A 19498-nucleotide genomic window follows, 5' to 3' on the forward strand; every position below is an offset into this window, starting at 1 on the left:
GGGCAGCAGCTCTGAGCTGTGCCCAGTGTCGGAGACTCCTGACCCAGCCTTTAACGAGGAGTTCCCAACGAGGAGTTGGGTGAGGGTCTCACTTGGGAGAGCAGCTTCTAAGAGCCAAATAAGCTATTTGTAAAAATTCCTCGGTTCCCAGCGCTGCCTTGCGCTGGGCATGTGTCTCCGCTTGGCGTATCCTCTCGGAGAGCAGCAAAGTTTCAGGCTCGTGGTCTCCTCTGCTAACTGGGAGGAGATGCAGGCAGGCTGGGATGCTCTGTCCCGGCTCGCTCTCCTCGGCAGTGTCCTTGCCAGATAGAGCGGCCAGCGCCGCGTAGCTGGTGCCCGGCTGTGCCGTTGAGTGTCCATGCTGGGATGCGTCGCTGGAGCGCGATGGCAGCTGCTGGGGGACTGGTGTGCAGACGCAATGTGTCCTCCTGAGCCTGGCACATCGCTGCTGGCCCCCCTCACATGAACGTCACAGCGGTTCCCAAGGTCCTGGTGCATCCAACCAGTCTGTGCCGGCAAGCAGGGAGCATGCACCGCTCGCACTGAGGGGCTGCAAGGCGCCCGGCCGCCAGCCAGGGCTCCCCCGAGGGTCCCGGGGAGCTGCCCCTGCAGCCCTAGGCCAGCTCTCTGCCGCACTCCAGCCCACCCGGCGTCGGGCTGGCGCCTTTCATCTCGGCTCTCTCGTTCCCAGCTCAGCGGGAGCAGGCAGAGCGCGCCGGAGCTCATTGAAAACCAGCTCAGAGCGAGGGACGGATTGCTGACAACAGCTTACCGCTGTTTCATCATCTGGCCTGACAAAGACACGCTCGCTTAAATCCATTGCTGGAATTTTATTTTCAAGCCCGTCACGGGGCTGAAAAGGTTATTGAAGCTGTTTGGACACAGTCCCGCAGGGGAATTCAGATGAAGAGCTGCCTTCTCTAAGCCAGCACCTTCATCTCCCACGCTCTGTGATCAGATCAGCGCCGCAGCTCCAAGTTTGGCGTCGTACTGCTGAAGCTGCCTCGCAGGGCGGCCAAACCGAGCGCTGGCTGCTCTGGTCCCCACACAGGGCTCTCCTCCATGGGTGGGGTGGGTGGCTGCTCCCACCACGTGCAACCAGCTCCATCTGGGAATCCTCAGCGGCATCACTGAGGCGGGCTCTCGCCATCAAACTAAACCTTGCTCTTGTTCACACGGGTCTGAATTCAGAACCCCTTCAGATTTTGGCCCTATGTTAACAGCCCTAAGCACGGCTCTGAAACCTTCACCCTCTCCACGATGCTTGGAGAGATGATTTCTCCAAGCAAATGCCCACCAGCCTGCTGCAAAGCACATCAAAGCTTGGCCAACACCAAAGCTGGTGTACTGCTGGCCAACCACTCTGTGCCTCGGTCACCCACCGCCACCCGGGCATGAGGCCACTGTTGGATGCAAAGCTCTGCTCCTCTGCCGCTGCGTGTCACACATGGCTCAGAGCAGCAAGCCCTCTGCCAGTGCGTCCACAACCAGGCCCACTTTCAGCATCTTTTGGCCTCTTCCTCCCACACAAGCATGGGCTGGGCCAGCGGAACCCATCTCCTTCACGGTGGCGTGGACTGAGACAGCGGGTAAATAGCACAGATCTATTTAAAAGCATTTAAAGCCCAAGCAAAGCCCCAAAGTACCCATTTTCCTTCAACAGGCCGGTTGGAAGAGCTCCAGCCGGGCCATTAGCTCAGGTAAGTTCTCCCCCATCCAGCCATGTCGCCTCTCTGCCTCATGAAATGAAATACATTAAAAATCCGTATTTACTCCCAAAATTGGCTTCAGCAGCGCCGAGCATCCCTGGAATGATGAGTTTCGCTCTGCACAACCAGCTGCTTCCTATGCAAAAAGCTGTTTTTAAATACGGAAAAGAAACCCGAGCCGGGTTCGGCTGCGCCGTTAACCCTTGCGTACCGCAGTGCGCCTGGCACCGGCAGTTGCAGAAATGCCCTTGCGCATACGAAATCCCGGGCTTGGCAGCAATGATACTCCCAAAGAGATCTCCAAAGCTGTGCGCTCTCCTACCTAGCACGCCGGGCTCCGGGCTCGTTCTCACGCCGTAGCACATGCAACGCTGGGGCTCTCCCAGAAGCCATGGAGGTAAGATGCAGCCCCGGAGCCGGCGGCATCTTGCTGAGCCAGCAAAATAAATTGCATTGCGCTGGTGAGTACGAGGCTTTTCAGCGTCACTTGCTCCCATTTGTGCCCCAGGCCGGGGAGCATCTCTGCAGGGATCTGCAGGGATTTCCGGAAGAGGCAGTGTCCCCGCGCCTGGCATCGTTTCAGCACATTTGAAATAAGTGGCAGAGATCTTCCGGGGAGCCCAGGCAGCGTAAGAGATGCTCATCGGCTCAGCGAGACTGAGATCTGATAAAGGTGAGAGCTCCGACCGACAAACCCCGAAGTCACCTGGCTAAAAGGCACCGATCGTGTGCTGGCAAAAAGCCCAGTGTGAAAAAGAAATAATCTTCTTACGACGCGAGCGTAACCACCGTTTCAGGTTTCCTGAAAGCAGCTGGGGACCCAAAGGAGAGTCGCTCAGCAGGGCTTATTTTGGCTCGCGGCTCTACCGGAGAAGAGATGTGTTCTCTGGAGTGGTGGCCACAAAGCCTGGCCCAGGCCTCCAGGAGCAACCAGGATCCCATTCCCAAGGAAATGACAAACCAGGGAGCAGCAGTAACTCACGCGCTGGGGCTGGCTCATGAACTCACACCGAGCTGCAGCTTTTTTTGGCTTGGGAAGAGAGGCGACAGTCATCTCCGGCCATGGAGGGGCTTGTGGCCCTTCCCAGGGTCGTACCCCGGGCCAGCCTTTCCCAGCCTGGGCACCGATTCAGCCCTTGCTCAGCAGGGACACCCAAAATTGAGTTTTCCTGGTTATGGGATGACCACTTCTCAGGCAGAAGTAGTTTTTGAAGGGTGTAGGTAGCATGGCCAAACACGGCAGGGACACCTGCAAGCGCACACAACATCTCCTTGGCCAGCGAAGCGGGTGGCTGGCTCAGAGCATCCCCTTTTCCCTGGCCGAGACCCTGAAAGGGGAGATGATTTAAGCAGAGGAAACACGCACAATCAAACGCCCCTCTCCTCTGGATTAAATGAAGGACAGGGAGCAGACTTCCACTGCCGATGGAAATGAAATGGAGACAGAGCAAGAGCGAACATCGCAGACCCCAGCGGCGGTGGGAATCTGAGATCAGCTCTGTCACCATGGAGGCTGTCCCCATCCGCTCGGTGCGGTGACACAGCCAGAGCCACTGACACCGGCTCGGAGGGATGCGGGGTGAACGGGACCCCCAGCTTCAGCGTCACACTCCGGGACAGCCCCTCCCTGGGCTACCAAAGCCATCGCTGGTGGCTCTCTGCAGCCAAGCCCCAGCCCGGATGGGTGGTGATGGAGATACAAGTGTTTTCTGAGCCTGAAGCAGATTTTTCCAGCTCTTTCCCAGAGGAGACTTCACCGCCAATTCAGAAATACCAGTTACAATCAGGAAACCCTTCACCTTGCCTCGGGGCATGAGTTTTTCCTCCCGCTCACATTAGCCCACTGAGCACCCAGGGTTATTTCGCGGTGTCTCTGGGTGGCACGGTGACTGATTTGCTCAAAAGGACGCGGTGCGCTGCCACGACGAGGACAGGCTTCGTGCCGGCTTTTCCTCCCCTTCCCCTTGGCGTGATGGATCATCTTCCTGCTGTGTGGAGGCTGGTGATGAATTCCCGGCAGGACACAGGGATTCATCTGGGGAGGACCGTGATGAAGCTGACCCGGACAGAGGAAGCTGCAGCTGCACTGGAGAATAACGAGAGCATCCGCTCGTTTAGAAAAGGTATTAAAATCTTTTGCCCTGTGCTTAGCCTGATAGCTGCAGAGAATTAAGCAAAGACATTTAAGCTCTTCATTTAATAAAGGCATATCTGAGCATCTGACTCTCCTTCATTATTAAATACCAGGCTCTCGGTAGAAGACAAAAAAGGAAAAAATATTTTTTCTTTTATTTTAGCATCTATTTTCTTTTCTCCTGGGCACATCGTCCTGCCCTGATATCAGGGGCTGCTGAAGGACACATGGTGCAGGAGCTTCTTCATCCACAGCCACCAAAGGACCATAACCCTGGACCATAACTGTAACATCTGCTCTTCTGCACGTGGTAAATTTCTAGTTTTTCCAGGAAATTCATCACAAATCCCCCCAAAACACCTGAAGCCAACGCCCAACTCGGTGGGACACAGCCGGACTGCTGGGCCCACGTCCCAGGCCATCCGTCGGGACTCGTGCCACCATCCCCTCTTGTGCAGCGGCGTGAAAAGCGCTGGGCCAGCACCGCTATTCAGCCCTAGCTATTTATATCCCGAGAAGGAGACGAGGACCAGCCGCGCAGCTGAGCCAGCCCGCGCCAGCCGGGGATATTTTTAAGCCCGGGTTTTGAAAAGGTTGGTAACAAACCCACAGCTTCGCTCAGCAGCAGCTGCACCTGCTCACCGGCTGGCTGTCCCCGGCCACTAGCCCAGCCCGGGGGGGCCAGGAGCCCCTTCCCTCTTCCTCCTCCGTACCCACTGCTGGGTGTCCCAGGTCCCAAGTCCTCGGGGTTGTGCACGGAGACTCATCTGGAGCCTTTTCGGGGCTCCTAGGCAATGCAGGATGAACCTCAAGTGGTGCAGGAAGAACCCCGTTGCCCAAAGGGCTCCCCAAAGCAGGAGAGAAAGAGGTGGGAGATGGCGGTGCTGGGGGCACCTCTGTGCCAGGGCTCCCCGGAGCTGAGCCCAGGGGAGCTCCCAGCACCCCGCTGGGAGGGTCCCCGCGCCATCCCCCATGCCCAAGGGGAAATCTGAGGAAAATCTGAGATGTCCCTTCTGGTTCTCCTCTACCCGCAGTCCTGGGAGCCGGCTGTGGGGTGGCTGTGTCCCCAGTGGGGCAGGGGGAACCGTCCGTGGGGCTGGCAATTTGATTTAATTTTCCTGACTTTTTTCTCCAAAGCCAGGTGGGTCTGAGCCTCTGCAGTAACCCAAAGTTAAGAGTTAACTGATAATAAATGAGGGTATTGTACAAACCTGCGTGCTTTGCTGATCACATTTCCCTCGAAGAGGAACTCAAAAGACTACCACAAGAAACATCTTGCCCCGATAAGGTCACAAGGTTCATGGGCTGCCAACCACCATGAAGGCAGCAGGATGCAGCAGTAACCGGGGTAAAAAAGGCGGCGGGGGGAGATGGCGACCACCAGCTCAATTCAGGACCAAGAAGACTTGACCCTCCCTCCAGTAAGGTACAGAGCGAGCGAGGCTAATTTAAACACAACTAACCAGTGGCTAGATGTGTTAACTACATCCGTTGGACTTGATGACCTTGGAGGTCTTTTCCAACCTTAAAGATTCTACGATTCTATGATTTTATCATGATTTCTTCCTTGTTAGTTGGTACACAAGACCCCTTGTATCCCTAAGCTCCGTGGAACGCCACCTCACACGCGTCTTTGCGCAAACCTGAACCAAACCAATACCTCTGCTCTGCTCAGTGGGCTAACTGGTTTCCCCAGACCCAGACTGGGGCCAAGACGCGGGGCCGGGGGCTGCCGCAGCTCTTCGCTCTCCGTTAGCTTTCCTATTGAGTTGTCTCTCCCACCGACGCGGCAGCAACATCCACTACAGGCGTATTAAGGATTCTCCATGCAAAACTGATTAGCTGGAGCCTCATTATTATCCCGCAAAGTGATTATCTTTCCTTGATGAAGTCTCGTATTTGCCCAATTTCAGATGGAAACCTTCCCCCTTTCAATTTGAGACTAATTCATTTCTTGACTCCCGGTTACAGTGCAAGATATCACAAACACTCCCAGCTTCTGATTTATATCGTTAGGAATCATTTACTCGCAATTAAAACGAGCCTTCGGGGCTTTTGCAAACAAGGCGGATTAGCTAACAGTAAAACATTTGCTTTTCATAAACAGCGACTTCAGGCTATGAAACTGTCGGGGAGGGGAGTGAACCAGCCAGCGCTGCCCCGGGGCTGCAGGCGGAGCAGAACCAGAAGGGATATTTCAAATTTTCCCTGAATTTTCCCCAAATTTCCTCGCTGAGCGTGGGGGGTGCTGCAGGGACCCTCCCAGCAGGGTGCTGGGAGCATCCCTGGGCTCAGCTCCGGGGAGCCCTGGCACAGAGGTGTCCGCAGCACCCCCACCTCCCACCTATTTCTCTCCTGTTTTGGGGAGCCCTTTGGGTGACGGGGTTCTCCCTGCACCTCTCATGCCTCTCCCCCATTGCCTAGGAGCCGCGAAAAGGCTCTGGACGAGTCTCCGTGCGCAGCCCCTGGGATGTGAGACCCAAATGCTGCAGGGCTGGCCTTCGGTGGAGATGTCACCTAGCAGTGTATCTGTCATAATTAAGATAATTAACCATAGGATCATGTAATTGGCAAACCCTCCTGCTCTCGGCTCCTCTTTTACAGCTGCTCCAGGCCCTGAGAACAGGAGGAGAAACCCACCCCGTACACACTAATGGGTTTCTGGGTGCAATTCAGCAAGAAATGGGGGGTTTAGAAAGAAATTGTGATTGCTCTGGACTGCTCCGGCCCTGGTGCAGGTGGGAGTGTGAAGGTGGGGGGGTTACGCAGGCGCCGGCAGCAATAAAATAATAATAAAAGTCTGGGTGCTCCATCCCTGCCTGTCTTTGTACAGTAGCTGAGGGATTCAAATCATTGCTCATTTTCAAATAGTGCATGGCGGGGGATCGGGGCATTTTGGGGTTTGTTCTTAGGAAATCGAATGTAAAACTGAATTCCGTTTTAGGAAATTGTTTGGCACACCGGCATTTCCCAGCCCACTGCCTGGCAGGGTGGATGGTCACGGTGGGGTGAGGACACTGCCCAGGCCAAGGGGTCCCTGCGTCACACCTAGTGCCCCAGGCTCTTAGCAGAGCAATAACCTTACAGATGAAGCAGCCTGAAGTTCTTTATGTTTGTCAGGTGAGATTTCATAGAATCATGGGATGGTTTGGATTGGAAGGGACTGTTAAAGGCCATCCAGTCCAAACCCCTGCCAGGAGCAGGGACATCTCCAACCAGATCAGGTTGCTCACAGCCCCGGCCAACCTGGCCTGGAATGGTTCCAGGGATGGGGCATCCACCACCCCTCTGGGCAACCTGGGCCAGTGCTCCACCACCCTCAGCATAAAAAAAAAAATTTCCTGATGTCCAATCTGAATCTGCCTCCCTCTATTTTGAAACCATCACCCGTCATCCTGTCACACCAGGCCCTACTGAAGAGCCTCTCCCCACCTTTCCTGCAGCCCCCTTTAGGCACTGGGAGGCCGCTCTCAGGTCTCCCCGGTGCCTCCTCTTCTCCAGGCTGAACAGCCCCAGCTCTCTCAGCCTGGCCTCACAGCAGAGCTGCTCCAGCCCTCTCATCATCTGCGTGGCCTCCTCTGGACCCTCTCCAACAGCTCCACGTCCTCCTGATGTTGGGGGCTCCAGAGCTGGACGCAGTGCTGCAGGTGGGGTCTCACCAGAGCGTAGTTGAGGGGCAGAATCACCTCCCTTGACCTGCTGGCCACGCTCCCTGACGGTTTGGTTGCTTGAGTGGAAGGGAAAGGTTTTTTGCCCCGAAGGGTCCATCTTTCACAGCCCACCCAGACAGGTTCCCCTCCTTACGCTAAAAATCCCTTATCTACCCGCTCTGGCTCCACCATGCAACCAAAGCTGCCAGTGCTTCTTGGGGTACAACCCAGCAGCGATTAGAGTGAAGATCACCATCCTGTCCTCACCTACGGTAAGGTACCTTCTTTGGGTGCTGTTCTAAGGATGATCTGGATAATGGATGTGTGGCAGAGCAATCCCAATAGATCCTGACCTTCCCAGCTGAGCACGGCATGGTGGAGTCCCACCAAGCTGCTGGAGCAGTGTCTTGTCTGACACCACAACCGGTTTCGTTAACTTCAGGCTCCTAAAGAGGCAATGGGCTTTTATATTTTAGGTTAAAAGCTACTGGAGCACTTCAGAAGCCCATACTTAATTGCCTGATTCTTTCTTGGTATTAAAAAACCCCAAAAAATCAACATCCCACAAACCGGGATATTGCAATAGATTTTCAAAGCATTCAAATGGCCAAGAAGCAGAAATGGCTGCGTGGAAAGAGAAGGGGGGCAGATCTCTGCTGGTGGGGGTGGCTCTTGCCCTGATTGCCTGGGAGGTGGGGATCAGGGGTCTCTCACGCATTCCAAGTCCACTTGATTCCCCTGAAGCGACCCGGGCTCACGTAGACACTCAGGAAGAGGGTGTCCTTGATACTGGGGCTAACACGCTGTCTCTGTGAAGTCACTGCTCAAAAACCAGCTCTCGCCTCTCAAAGACCTCTGAGCAGGACACTGGTTCCCTCCAGTTACCAGCCGCAGCATCCTCTGAATACATACAGCATTTATTTGGTGACCAGTTAATTTGAACCTATGGAGTTATTAATTATGACCTTAATCTGATCATTGCTTTGTTCCATTTTTAATTAGCTTAGTAAAAGTGAAGTCATTTAACTCGGTAATAAACTTGCTGAAGTGCCCGCATGACTGCGTATCCTTTTTATATCCATCAGAAGCACTCGGGACCAGCTTGCTCCATCAAACCGCAACCTGGGGCACGAACTCTGAGCAAACCTCCAGTCATATGAAGTTTACAACAGGCTGCTCCGCTCCTGAGCAGCTGAATAGTCCAATATCGCTGTGTTACAGCTGGCAGCAGGAGCCACGGTGCGGACAAAACGCCTCGGTGCCAGGCAGTGGGGGAGAAAATGGGGGTTTGAACCCCGGCAACTGTGCAATCAAGAATTCATCTTTTTCTGATCAGCGCGAGGGACCGCTTCATCCGGACACAAGGTTTCAGAGAGCAGGAATCCAGGTGTTTCAGCGGGCACCGCACCGCAACTCCTGCGTGGAGGGAGCTCAGTCTGGGCACGCTCTCATGGCTATTGGTCAGTGGAGACTCGCGAGCAGATGGACAGTTCGGAGCTCTCTGCTCTCAACCATTTCAGTGATGCTCACGGGAAGCTCTTACCCTGGTCTCTTGGACAGAAACTGAAGCTTCTAGCAGAGGGCATGGGGCTGGGAAGTCTCAACTGAGCAGGGCTCAGATTTTATTGCTTTTGATGCTGACATCTGACGACTCATTTATGGTCCAAGGGCTGAGATTTCCCTAATCTGGGCTCTTGCTGCATTCCCAGCTCTCCTGCATTACACAGGGCAAATACTTTCCTTGGTTTCCCCATCTGTAAGGAGGGGATAACGGCGCTGGCCGCCACTGCCAAGCCCTTCGAGAGCCATGGATTTGAAGTGCTCTCACCCAACGTCTCTACTTTTAGACTGGTACGGAGTTTCAGGCGGCTTCTGCAAACATGAGGAGATACTGTGGGGGAGCACAAGAAAGTGGCGACAGTTTAATAAAAAGTCATGGTTTGCTCTTTTTCTCCCCTCCTGATCGCACTGCCGGCCCTTGCGCAGGCACTTGTGCCAGGCTTTGACTGAGCAGGGCAGCAGAGGGTCGCAGCGCTGCTGTGGTAAGCCGAGACCAGAGTCCACACAGGTTTACCAAATCCACACCTTAAGCGGGCAGAGGCGTGGGGATCGTTAGGCACGAGAGTGCTAGTGAAACAGAACCACTTGCCCACCATGTTTTCTACTTTCTCCCACTTTATGGCTTAATTCACAGCAGGGCAGTTCCACATCCGTCCTCTCGGGACTGAATTTGAACAGAACTGTATTTAATCACCCGTCTCATTAATCCCTAGGATTAATATTCGGTGTGCAGGCGCTGCTAACGGAGCCGTGCAGGAAGGCAGTGCTGAGTTGGGAAGGAATTAGACAGCTTTATCCTAACAGAAAGCCAAACCACCAGTTCCTCAGCTGCCAAAGGCTATAACCCTTCCTGGTTTCACTGGAGGATGTGGCCTGAAGCCTCCTGAGTGCCTGTGAAAGAAGGACGGATGCTGTGGAGCAAAAGGGCTTCGTGCTGGTGTCTGCACTGGGCAGGTCCTGTTATGGCACAGTTGTCCCTAACCCCTGGGAGCTGTTGGCACCTGGCTGGTGGCACAGGCGAAGGTGACCACCTCCAAGTTATCCATGGTAAGTGTTCCCTTCAGATTGCACCTTCTTCCCTGGAAAATGCAGGTGGCAGGACCAGTCCCCACTTGCTAAGGGCAAGGGGTGGCCACCACGTCCGCTGGCCCCGGGGTGCAGTGGGGAAGCACGTGGCCGCGGAGGATTGCCATGGTTACAGGCACTTTCCTCATCATCCTCGTGGTTTTTGATCAGTGCTCAGGGTGATGCACCACAAAGCAGCCGAGCAAAAGGCGCTGGGATTCCAGACTCCGCTCGATGTCCATGTTCCCCAGGACGGGGAGGATGGACTCTTCCCAGGAGGGAGCAGGGAGGAGGGGACCCCAGTTGGTGGTTCTCTTCTGGCCTAAATTAGGCAAGTGAAGGCACTTCACTTGGCTTCAAACCATCCCTCCACAGCTTCCCCCCGTGCCACTGCCATGAGCACTAGGCAGAACCAGTGGGCAACTCAGCAAGAGAGACTCTGCGCAGCCGTAATTATTAATTTATGTTCAGAAGCTACACAAAATTCTCTCAGCCCCTGTCCAGCAGTCATGTAACACGTGCTGTCTTTCTGTCCCCTGGTCTCTCATCTTTGTCCCCTTTCATCTGTTCCTGTTGGTCCTCATGTCACGCGTCACCTCAGATTACGGTCTCTTCCTTCACCCAGCAGAGACCTGCCACGCTTACTCCCTGTGCTGGGCCCTCGGCAAGCAGCAGCTATTCCAAAACACAGGGAAAGAAAAAAAACAAACAAAACCAAACAGGTTTAGGCAGACAGTCCTCCTCTGGAGGAACTCCCACAAGTTCCCTCCTAAAAGCTGCTAAACCTCCAAAGCATCTACTTGACGCAACATCTGTGGGTCTACAAAACCTGTCCTTGCTCTCCGATCTGCCAGAAGCAGCCTATACTTAAGGAACCACCCACCCCACCTAATTGGTGATAATTTACACCCAGGCACAAAGCAACAGTTGGCACACCTCAGGATCACGATAGTTTGGGTTTGACCATGTCCCTGTGTGAACCAGCTCTGCTTTGAGAGCTTACATCTTGCTTTCTGGCACTGCTCCTTCCCCCTCATTCCTTGTGTCCCCATCCAGATGTCATTACTCTTGGGCTTGGGTGACGGGGACCAGCACGCTCTGCTCCGGCAGGACAAATTAGGTATTTTTTCCCCAGCATTTCAGCTATAAATAATTGAGCATTTTAAAACTCCATTTCTGCCACAAGACTCCAGAGGAAAGGGTTTGGATCTGATATACAGATATATTTTTAAGCAGTGAGAGATTGATTTGTGCTGTTCCTGCCTGGCTGACAGCCGCATTCGGTCACCTCGGAAAGGCTCAGCCTGCTCCTGCAAAGAGGAAAAAATTCCAGCTCCCGAGCAGCCCCGCTGCGATACCTGTGCTCGCGGACACGGTGGTGTCCCAAGCCCTGGCACCTGGGAGATTTGCTGCTCCGGGCAGGGCGCAGCAGTAAGTCCGGAGCATCCCATGGGACAGCAAAGCAAACGCCAAGGGCGGCCAAAGCCGGGGCAGCGAGGTAGCCCGCTGTGGAGAGCTGCCCACGGGAATGGGCCCATGTCCCTGGCGTGGGGACGGAGCAGACCTCCCCCATGGCTCAGGGCGTTTCTGTGTCTCAGGTGGCTGGTTTCCAGGGAGGAATAACAGCTCGGAGCCTCAAGGCCTTTTAACTGGCTCTTCCTCTTGTTGCTTTCCGAAAATGACAACAGTGGGAGGTTTCTGTTCCTTCTTTCTCTTATTCAGTCTGTTCAGGGATGTTACAATTGCTTAAGTGGAGCCTTCCCTGACATGATTATCAGGGTAAACTGTGTGACAAAATTACAGCCAGCTGAATTAGCGCTGTGTTTTCTCGCTGCTCTCGAGCATTTGCAACAATTTTTAGTTTTGCAGTGCCTAAGCGGGTGGAGGGTCATCCCTCCGCCAGCTCCCAACTCCCCTGTTCTCTGCACGCTCTGGATGGCGCCCAGACCTGCCCAAAGCACAGCGTGAGCTCTTGGAGTGGTCTGAAGAGCCTGCCATCACGCCTGCAGCACCCTCACCACAGCAATGCCACCTCTGGGCCCGCCAACAAGCTGGTGAGCAGAAATATGCTAAAGTCACCGATAATTTTCCAGGAAGATCCAGAAATAAGCAAGTACCAGGTATATACGTTATCTTCCTTTTTTAAAAAAATCTAATACAGCTATATGACCGAGATGGGTGAGACCCTGTATTTTCCAGGGAGCCGCATGGATAGCCCTCTGGCATCTCGTGCCCTGTGAGCCGGGTGCAGATGGGCTGGGGCAAGTCTATCCATTCTCCCTGTGCTTTAACGTCATGTAACCAACCTGAGGTAGCTCCCCATCCCCAAACTCGAATTCCTCTGAATTTGCTTAAACCATGGACAGGAGAAGGGGCATGGACAGGAGAAGAAACGTGTGCTCTCAAATGAGAAAGCCAGGGAGAGGATACTGCTCCTCTCCTCGGCAACTGCACCCAGGCTGGATGGATCAGTGAGACTTGAGCTTCGCGTTTCTACCTCTGCGCCAAGCGTGCAGAAACGTATCCTGTGCAGTGACCAAGTTTCTGGAGAGCTGGGAGCGATTGTTCAGAGGCACGGGAAAGCCCCAGACACACCACGTAGGAGACACCACTGAACCCAGCAGGATGCTTCATAAGCCAGCGTTACCTTTTCCTCCCTCACGTAAGAAAGAGCAGAGATCAGCAGAAGAAATTGCTGGATGTGATGCTCAGCCTCTTGCTACAACACCACAGGAGGTGGGAAACACCACTCATTTTTCTCCTGGTTAAAAAGGATCCTGGTAAAAGGATTTATTCAAGTCTTGTTAGAGAATGCTGCCCCATTCTTCCCCCACCCAGGGGTACATGCAGCATGGCCGCTTGCCCATGTGGACAAGCTCAAAGAAGGGGAGGAAATGTGATTTTTCCCTGATGACTTTCCTCCCAGTAATCTTAGCTGCTATTTGTTAACGGCAGCAGATACCGCATCCTCAGACAAAATCCGCTTTTCAAGTGATGATGTCCCTTTTTATAATAAATGCTGCCAGCTCCCAGAAGTGATGGCTCACAAACAATCAGTGAGAGGACACCGGGAATGCTCTCTGAGATGCTGCGCAGAATAGATCATCCACTGTACAGCAACAAATCAAATTTAGGGAAAAAGAATTTGAAAACAAATTACCAGCAAGATATTTCAAGCTGACAGCAATTTGGAGCAGCTTAGGTCTGTCTGGTAAGAACTGTATTCCTTTTATTTCCCTGTCAATAGCAGCTACCTTATAAGATTGGTTTCTCGTTGATAATTCTCCTGTCTGGAACAGAAACTCCTGAGTACACTGAAGTTGATAACTCTCTCTGCAATCACATTTTGGTAGCAACGCTTTTCATCTTGCCGACAGGATTTCTCTCTTTGGATGGAGTTCTGACGCCTAAAAAGCCATGTGGTTGTGGGATTTCCAGCCTCGGGGCCTTCTGGTGCAGGGCAGGCAGCGTGGCCCTGGGCTTGGACTCGGGGCTGGGAACGGTGAGGACCAGAACTTGGGGCGGGAGCTGCAGGCATACGAGCGCTAACCTGCCCTGCCTCAGTTTCCCTGCAACTACATCATGAAAACTGCTCGTACGTATTTCTCTCTTCATATCTGCCAGGAATAGCTTTCCCTCGCAACATCCCTCTGCACTCATGGGATGTGCACTTCTCCAGCATCCCACTGACACAGCGCTGAGAACTCCTCTTGCCCTGCATGCAGTGCTAGATGTGTTAATTATGGAGGCACGTCATTAACGTCCCTCAGTAAGCAGGGAGAGGATGCGGCAGGGAGGAACGCGTTGGGGGTAGGAGGGAATGCAACAGTGCTGACATGCCCCGAGCAGGAGGGACATGAAAAGAGTGTGCTAGTCTGTAATTTGCCTGCAATTTCTCCTCGGCAAGCAATGAAAGTTTACGACCAGCCGTGGCAATGCCCGTGTATCTCTTCCAGAAAGTGGCAGATAAAAATAGGTCGGAACTGCACTGAGAAAAAGAGAATTTTGACATTCCTTTGAAAACCCTTTGCGGCCAAGTGCTGCCAGCTTATTTTGGCCAAGTATTTAGTAAGAGGGATGCCAGCTGTGGCTGACAGCCGTTTCGGTCGCCCTCGGTTTAGCACAAGCCAGGCCCTGCTCATCGGCAGAAATAAGTCTGTGCCGAAGGAAGTCAGCCAAACAGAGCGGTTTGACTAGTTTAATCTTTTGAAATAGAAACCAAGGGATTTGTGCCGGTTTAACAAAGCCCTAGCTCCCCTCAGACATGGCACCAGCCTTGCGACAGGAGGACTGTTGTCACGTTTTTTTCTCAATTGCCCCGCTTGGTGCTTGTGTTGTCCCAAAAGTTGGGTCCATCACCCAGTGTGCAAAGAGCCAGTCCACACACAGAGCGGAGGCATTGCCTTTTGCTACAGACGTGCACGGGTATGGGCGCCTGTCCCGAGACAGCACACCTTAAAGCCCCAAATTGTCTTGTATTTATACACAAAACATTAACACATTCAACTTTCTAATACATATGCATTGTTATTTTATGAAATGATTGGTCAGATCTCTTTGCCTAACCTATAAATCAGTATGCACGCGCAGTTCTGTTACTGTGCCTGTTTCTTTTGAGCCGCTGGTAGGAGGGGTAGAGGGTCCGTGAGTCGTGGTAACCCCTGCCAGAATTACCTTTCTCCTAGTTTCTTCAGTAGTTTGGCAAACCTAAGCAGTTTCTCATGTGTTGCTGATGGAGCTAGTATTTTGTCGTTCTAGGCTTCTTGCTTTTAGACAGGTCAGACAAAGGCACATTGTTTAAATTACGAATCTTTAACTAGCATTATTCTGGCTTCAAACCGTTAAGGATATAGAAAGGGTATCCAGAGCAGCAGTCAACTTGGCTACTCGTCTAAATTTTACATTTTAAATTTTATTGCAACACTTGGGGCCAGCTCTTACCTTACTGAAGCCTCATGCGACGCTGCTGAGCTTCCAGGAAGTGTGAAAGGGAGTTTGGTGCTCGGAGTGTAGGGTCAGGTGCTGTCAGCGTGGGATTTGTTTCCTTCACTGGCTTCTGCTTTATGTCTAGCATTTGGGAACAACTTGCTCATCAGGAGGGAGGAAAACCTTGATCCAATGCTGATTTAAATTCGTAGCTTAAGTTGTGGTCCTTCAATATCCTAAATTAAAATCACCCACTACTTGTTTTGCACTGCATTCCCCCTGGATAAAGAAAGCAATCTATGATGCCTATTTATTCAAGCAGTGCCTTAGAAACTAAAATCCTATTGTCTGTTCTCCATGGATATGAAAAACCCAGTGATGTAACAGAGGCTCCATTTAAAATTAAGAATTTTTTTCCCCAGTGCCTTTGGCTAAGCTTTCCTTCCCTGCACAGTCCCACCTCTCCCGGAACCCCATTTCAATGGTGCTCCACGGCCTCAGTCTTCACAGCATTTTAGGATCTTTCCAGATGGCAGGTGCCATAGAAATGTAAAACCTTATTAATTAAAGGCTGAAATAGATGTAGTGTGTGGAGGTCAGTGACTCATGCAGGAGGATTCTCAGGCTTCTGCTATGCATTGCCTCAGGGTGCTTTTTTGAATGTTCCCTTCTCTGGGGCTATTTATTACACAAAGACTGTGAACCAGAGGTGAATGCAAACTACTCCAGTTAGGCTGTTCCCCAGTTGGCAAAGCAGCAACCAGTGAACCCAGTTCATGCTGAGCCTTTTGGGACAGCATAATTTCTCCTCATTATATTTTCTGCCTGCTTTTTTTTCAGGTCTGTACTGGGCATGCATGGGGGAATGCCACTCGGTGCCAGCAGCGCCTGTGCTCGTGGTCACGCTGGCGTTACAGATCACTTCTGGGTTCCTCTTTCCAGAGGCTCCAGGAGCACTCGGCTGTGGAGGAAGAGATGTTAGGAATCGGCAGCTTCCTGACTACGAACCGGGCATGTTTCTCGTAGACAGTTTTTCTTGTAGAGGTGGGCAGCAATGGCGGACCCAGCAGTCATAAGCCCTGGAGCAGCGAGCACCCGCGGCTGTAGCTCTGGCTGGTGCAGCCTGTGCCGACCATTGCAGCATCGATTAGGGCAGCAAGGTCTGACCCCTGGGCAACCAGCGGTGCCAGAAGGAGCACCAGCGTAGATGCAGATGTACTGGTAAACTTGTTCTCCTCCTAACTGAGGTTCATTTAATCGAGGTGGGTGTTCTAGTTATTCCGCTGTGATGCACAGCTTAGGTGGAGTAGCTGCAGTCCCACCAAAAGCACCACCTACACGCGTTTCTGCCCTGCGTTTCCACCCTGCTAACGGCAGTCCTGAGGCACGCACCGCCCCGGGACACTGGGATTTGCTTCCTGGCTGGGCGGATGTTGATCCCTTACTGCATCTTGGGAGATGACCTTACTTCTTGATGTATCTGAGCCCTGAAGAGGAATGGTGATGCCTCCCGGCTGCATGAGAACACTGAGACCAACACTGGGGAGCCCCCAGGACTTGATGCCATGGCATGCATAAGGTGACATTTGTGCCAGACCCTCAGTGTTGCCACTTTGCTACATTGCTGGCTTCATCAGAGCCACCAGTCCTCACAGGATGCTGCATTTTGGGGTAACCCCCACAGAGAAGCTCACCCAGCTGCGAGGTCCCTACCCTGCTCCTGGCCCCCTTGCTGGCAGACCGGGGACAGGCACCCCTGCAGAGACAGCAGCGGTGACAAGGCCGGTGGCACAGCACGCTGCTCTGGGGCTGTCCTTGCTGCACAGCACGACATCAGCTCGCAGACAGCCGGTATATGGACCCTGAGCTTCTTTTATCATATTTTCAGTTTTTCCTCTCTCTACTGGTTGACTGCTGCCCATTCACCCTTTCCTGCAGCGACTTCTGCCCATTATTACAGCGTTCTTCATCTTTTCCCCACTCATTTTACTTCCTTCTCCCTTTTAATCCCCTCATTACCATCTCCTCCCCAGCAGTCCTGTCTTTGCACCCTTCCCTTGTCTTTCAACACTCACTTCTCACAAATACCAAAACTGAAATGCTCTTTTTAAAAATTCACAAAGATCAAACACACATTTTGAAACTGGCATGAACATATGCATGGAGCAACCACTTAACTTTAGCAGTGTTGTTACAGAAATAGAAAATCCACTTCCAGCTGAAGCATATATCTTAGACCCCATGTACGCTGGGACTAGCAGACGGCATAGTTCCACCAGGTGCTACATAACCAAGACCCTTCCTTGCTTGGCACACAAGCCTACCCCAGGATTTAAGAGCGAAAGAGCAGCTTTCCTGCTGTGACTACGCCCACATGGGTGTCTTCAGGTGGCACTAGTCAGGGATTGCCCTTGTGCACACATCTGACTAATGCAGACGCGCTGCCAGGAGCGCGCAATTGCCAACCGCGTTCTGCTCTTACGTGATACATCTCAAACTGCCCTAGCAGAGGCGAGACTGAAAGCGTTTGTTTATTTTATGCACTTAACAACCTACCCGCAGTATCGCTGCAGCGGTCCCTGCTCCTTGCCTGTCCTCTCCCCTGGCTTCATTTGGTTTTCACCTACCAAAAAGGGGCGAGAGAAACATTTGAAAAAAAAAAAAAAAACCGAGGAAAATAGGATTACAAAACCAGAAACACTGCTAAAAGGGAGATTCGGGGTCAAGCAGAAACCTTCTAACTCATTTCAGAAAATGGATTAGATTTCAAGCTGCTGGCGCAGGCTGATGCTGTCTTAATGACATTTACTGGATGGGAAGTGTTAGCTATTGTTCCTGGGTGTCTGCCTAAACAACACCCTGCATTTTAGTCTTCTTGACAGAGCCTGCCACTGTGTTCCAGAGAGAGCTGTTAATTAAGCGACAAAGTCCAATCTCAGCCTAGCTGGCTCTATTTTTACATAATTTTATTTTTTGTTTGCTCAGTCTTTTAACTCGCTCCACAAACCAACAGGGCTGCCAGCTGATCTCCTACTTTTTGCTTCGCTTTTCAGTGGTGTGCTGCAGAACGTGTGATTCTCCACAACTCCAGGCCTTCTACCTTTGAGTTTGTGGTTTTAAAAGGGATTTTTTTTTTTAAATCTGACATTTTGTCCCGAAAGGATGTGAGACATGCAGAACTGCTGAATGCAGAAGCCACCACAGGAGGCCAAGACATGATATTAAAAGGAGTAATGAAAGAAAGCAAGCTATTGAAGTGTAAACTCAATTTTACTGAGTATGCTACAGATCAGAAATGAATAGTTTGAATCCCTGGTGCAACTGACACCAAAATATTAATGGTTTGGTACAAGGAGGAAATAAAAAGAGCTTTAAAAATCTGTGTTTCCAGTGCCTGTTTGTTAAGGCACTGAAGACCCTATATTATTTTAATAACGTGTATCTCAGTCAGTATCATAATTACAGATCTCACTTTCTTTCGATTAACTTCACTCACCAACAAGGTTGGACCCTTGATCCCTATCTTCTTTCTGGGTTGTAAAACAACAGTACTCCGTTTTTCCTTGTTTTGGGTCCCTCTCTTGGATTAAACCTGCAGGAAGGAAAAATGCAATCTAAATCGCTGCAGGACACCGTCTGTCTTCCCGCTGGAAAGGCTTGCAGGAGTCGGGCAAAAATAGGAAACGCGGCCCTGCTAATGCCATTGAACCAGGACCCAGGGGAAAGTCACCGGCCCGAACCATGGAGTGCCTCCGCCATGACGCCGACCTGAGGGCCCTCTCCCTTGGCTAAACTCCGGCTAAATTACAAGTGTAAGTTCTGTAGAGACATTTGTACTAAAAACTATCTCACTATCTCAAAACACACCACAAAAACTCCCAGAGTGATTTGTCGTGGGATAAAAACGGTTGCTCTCGCACAAGAGGCTCATTGAGAATTTTCAAATAAGCCTTTTGACAAAAATTACCACCAAAAGACAACTCTCCCACCTGCCAACCCACCTCTGGGCATGGAGGCTGGGCCCCTGGAGCCCTGGTGATCCGGCTGCCCGTCCCTTCTCCCTCTATTCGTGAGACATTGGCGGAAAACCAAGACTTTTCCTAAAAGCAACAGCTCTCCAGAAGGTTAACATACTTCAGATTTTCAAAACCGATGTACAAAACTCAAGAGGAGCCGAGCTGTAATTTTCCCGCCCTCTCCCTCAAAACCCGGTGTCCCTCACCTCCCAGTTCTCCACAGGCCTTCCGCGCAGGTAGACAAAAGCCAGGTTACGCCCTAAAATGTTTGGATTCTACCTCAAAAAAAAAAAAATGCCTTCCGCCCCGGCTTGGCGAGCCGGAGCTGGGGCGGGGGGCTCAGGGGAACCCCCCCGTTTCACCCGGGGCCCAGCCCGCCCGCGGCCCTCACCTGTCGGCGGGCGGTGCCGGGAAGGGCGCGGGGGCGGCGCGGCGGGC

General features: G+C 52.3%; 1 long non-coding RNA gene across 1 annotated transcript; it reads right to left on the bottom strand.

Annotated features, from left to right (window-relative positions):
- Positions 1-9274: 9274 nt before the first annotated feature.
- On the bottom strand, positions 9275-19427 carry LOC147598921 (uncharacterized). Its single transcript, XR_015260093.1, has 3 exons — positions 19267-19427; positions 18541-18636; positions 9275-9384 (listed from the first exon to the last, which is right to left on the bottom strand). It is a non-coding gene; the product is annotated as an uncharacterized LOC147598921 (long non-coding RNA).
- Between the last annotated feature and the right edge of the window lie 71 nt (positions 19428-19498).

Source organism: Chlamydotis macqueenii, chromosome 14, assembly GCF_036417535.1.
Source record: "Chlamydotis macqueenii isolate bChlMac1 chromosome 14, bChlMac1.mat, whole genome shotgun sequence".
In the NCBI taxonomy this organism is placed as follows: Eukaryota; Metazoa; Chordata; class Aves; order Otidiformes; family Otididae; genus Chlamydotis; species Chlamydotis macqueenii.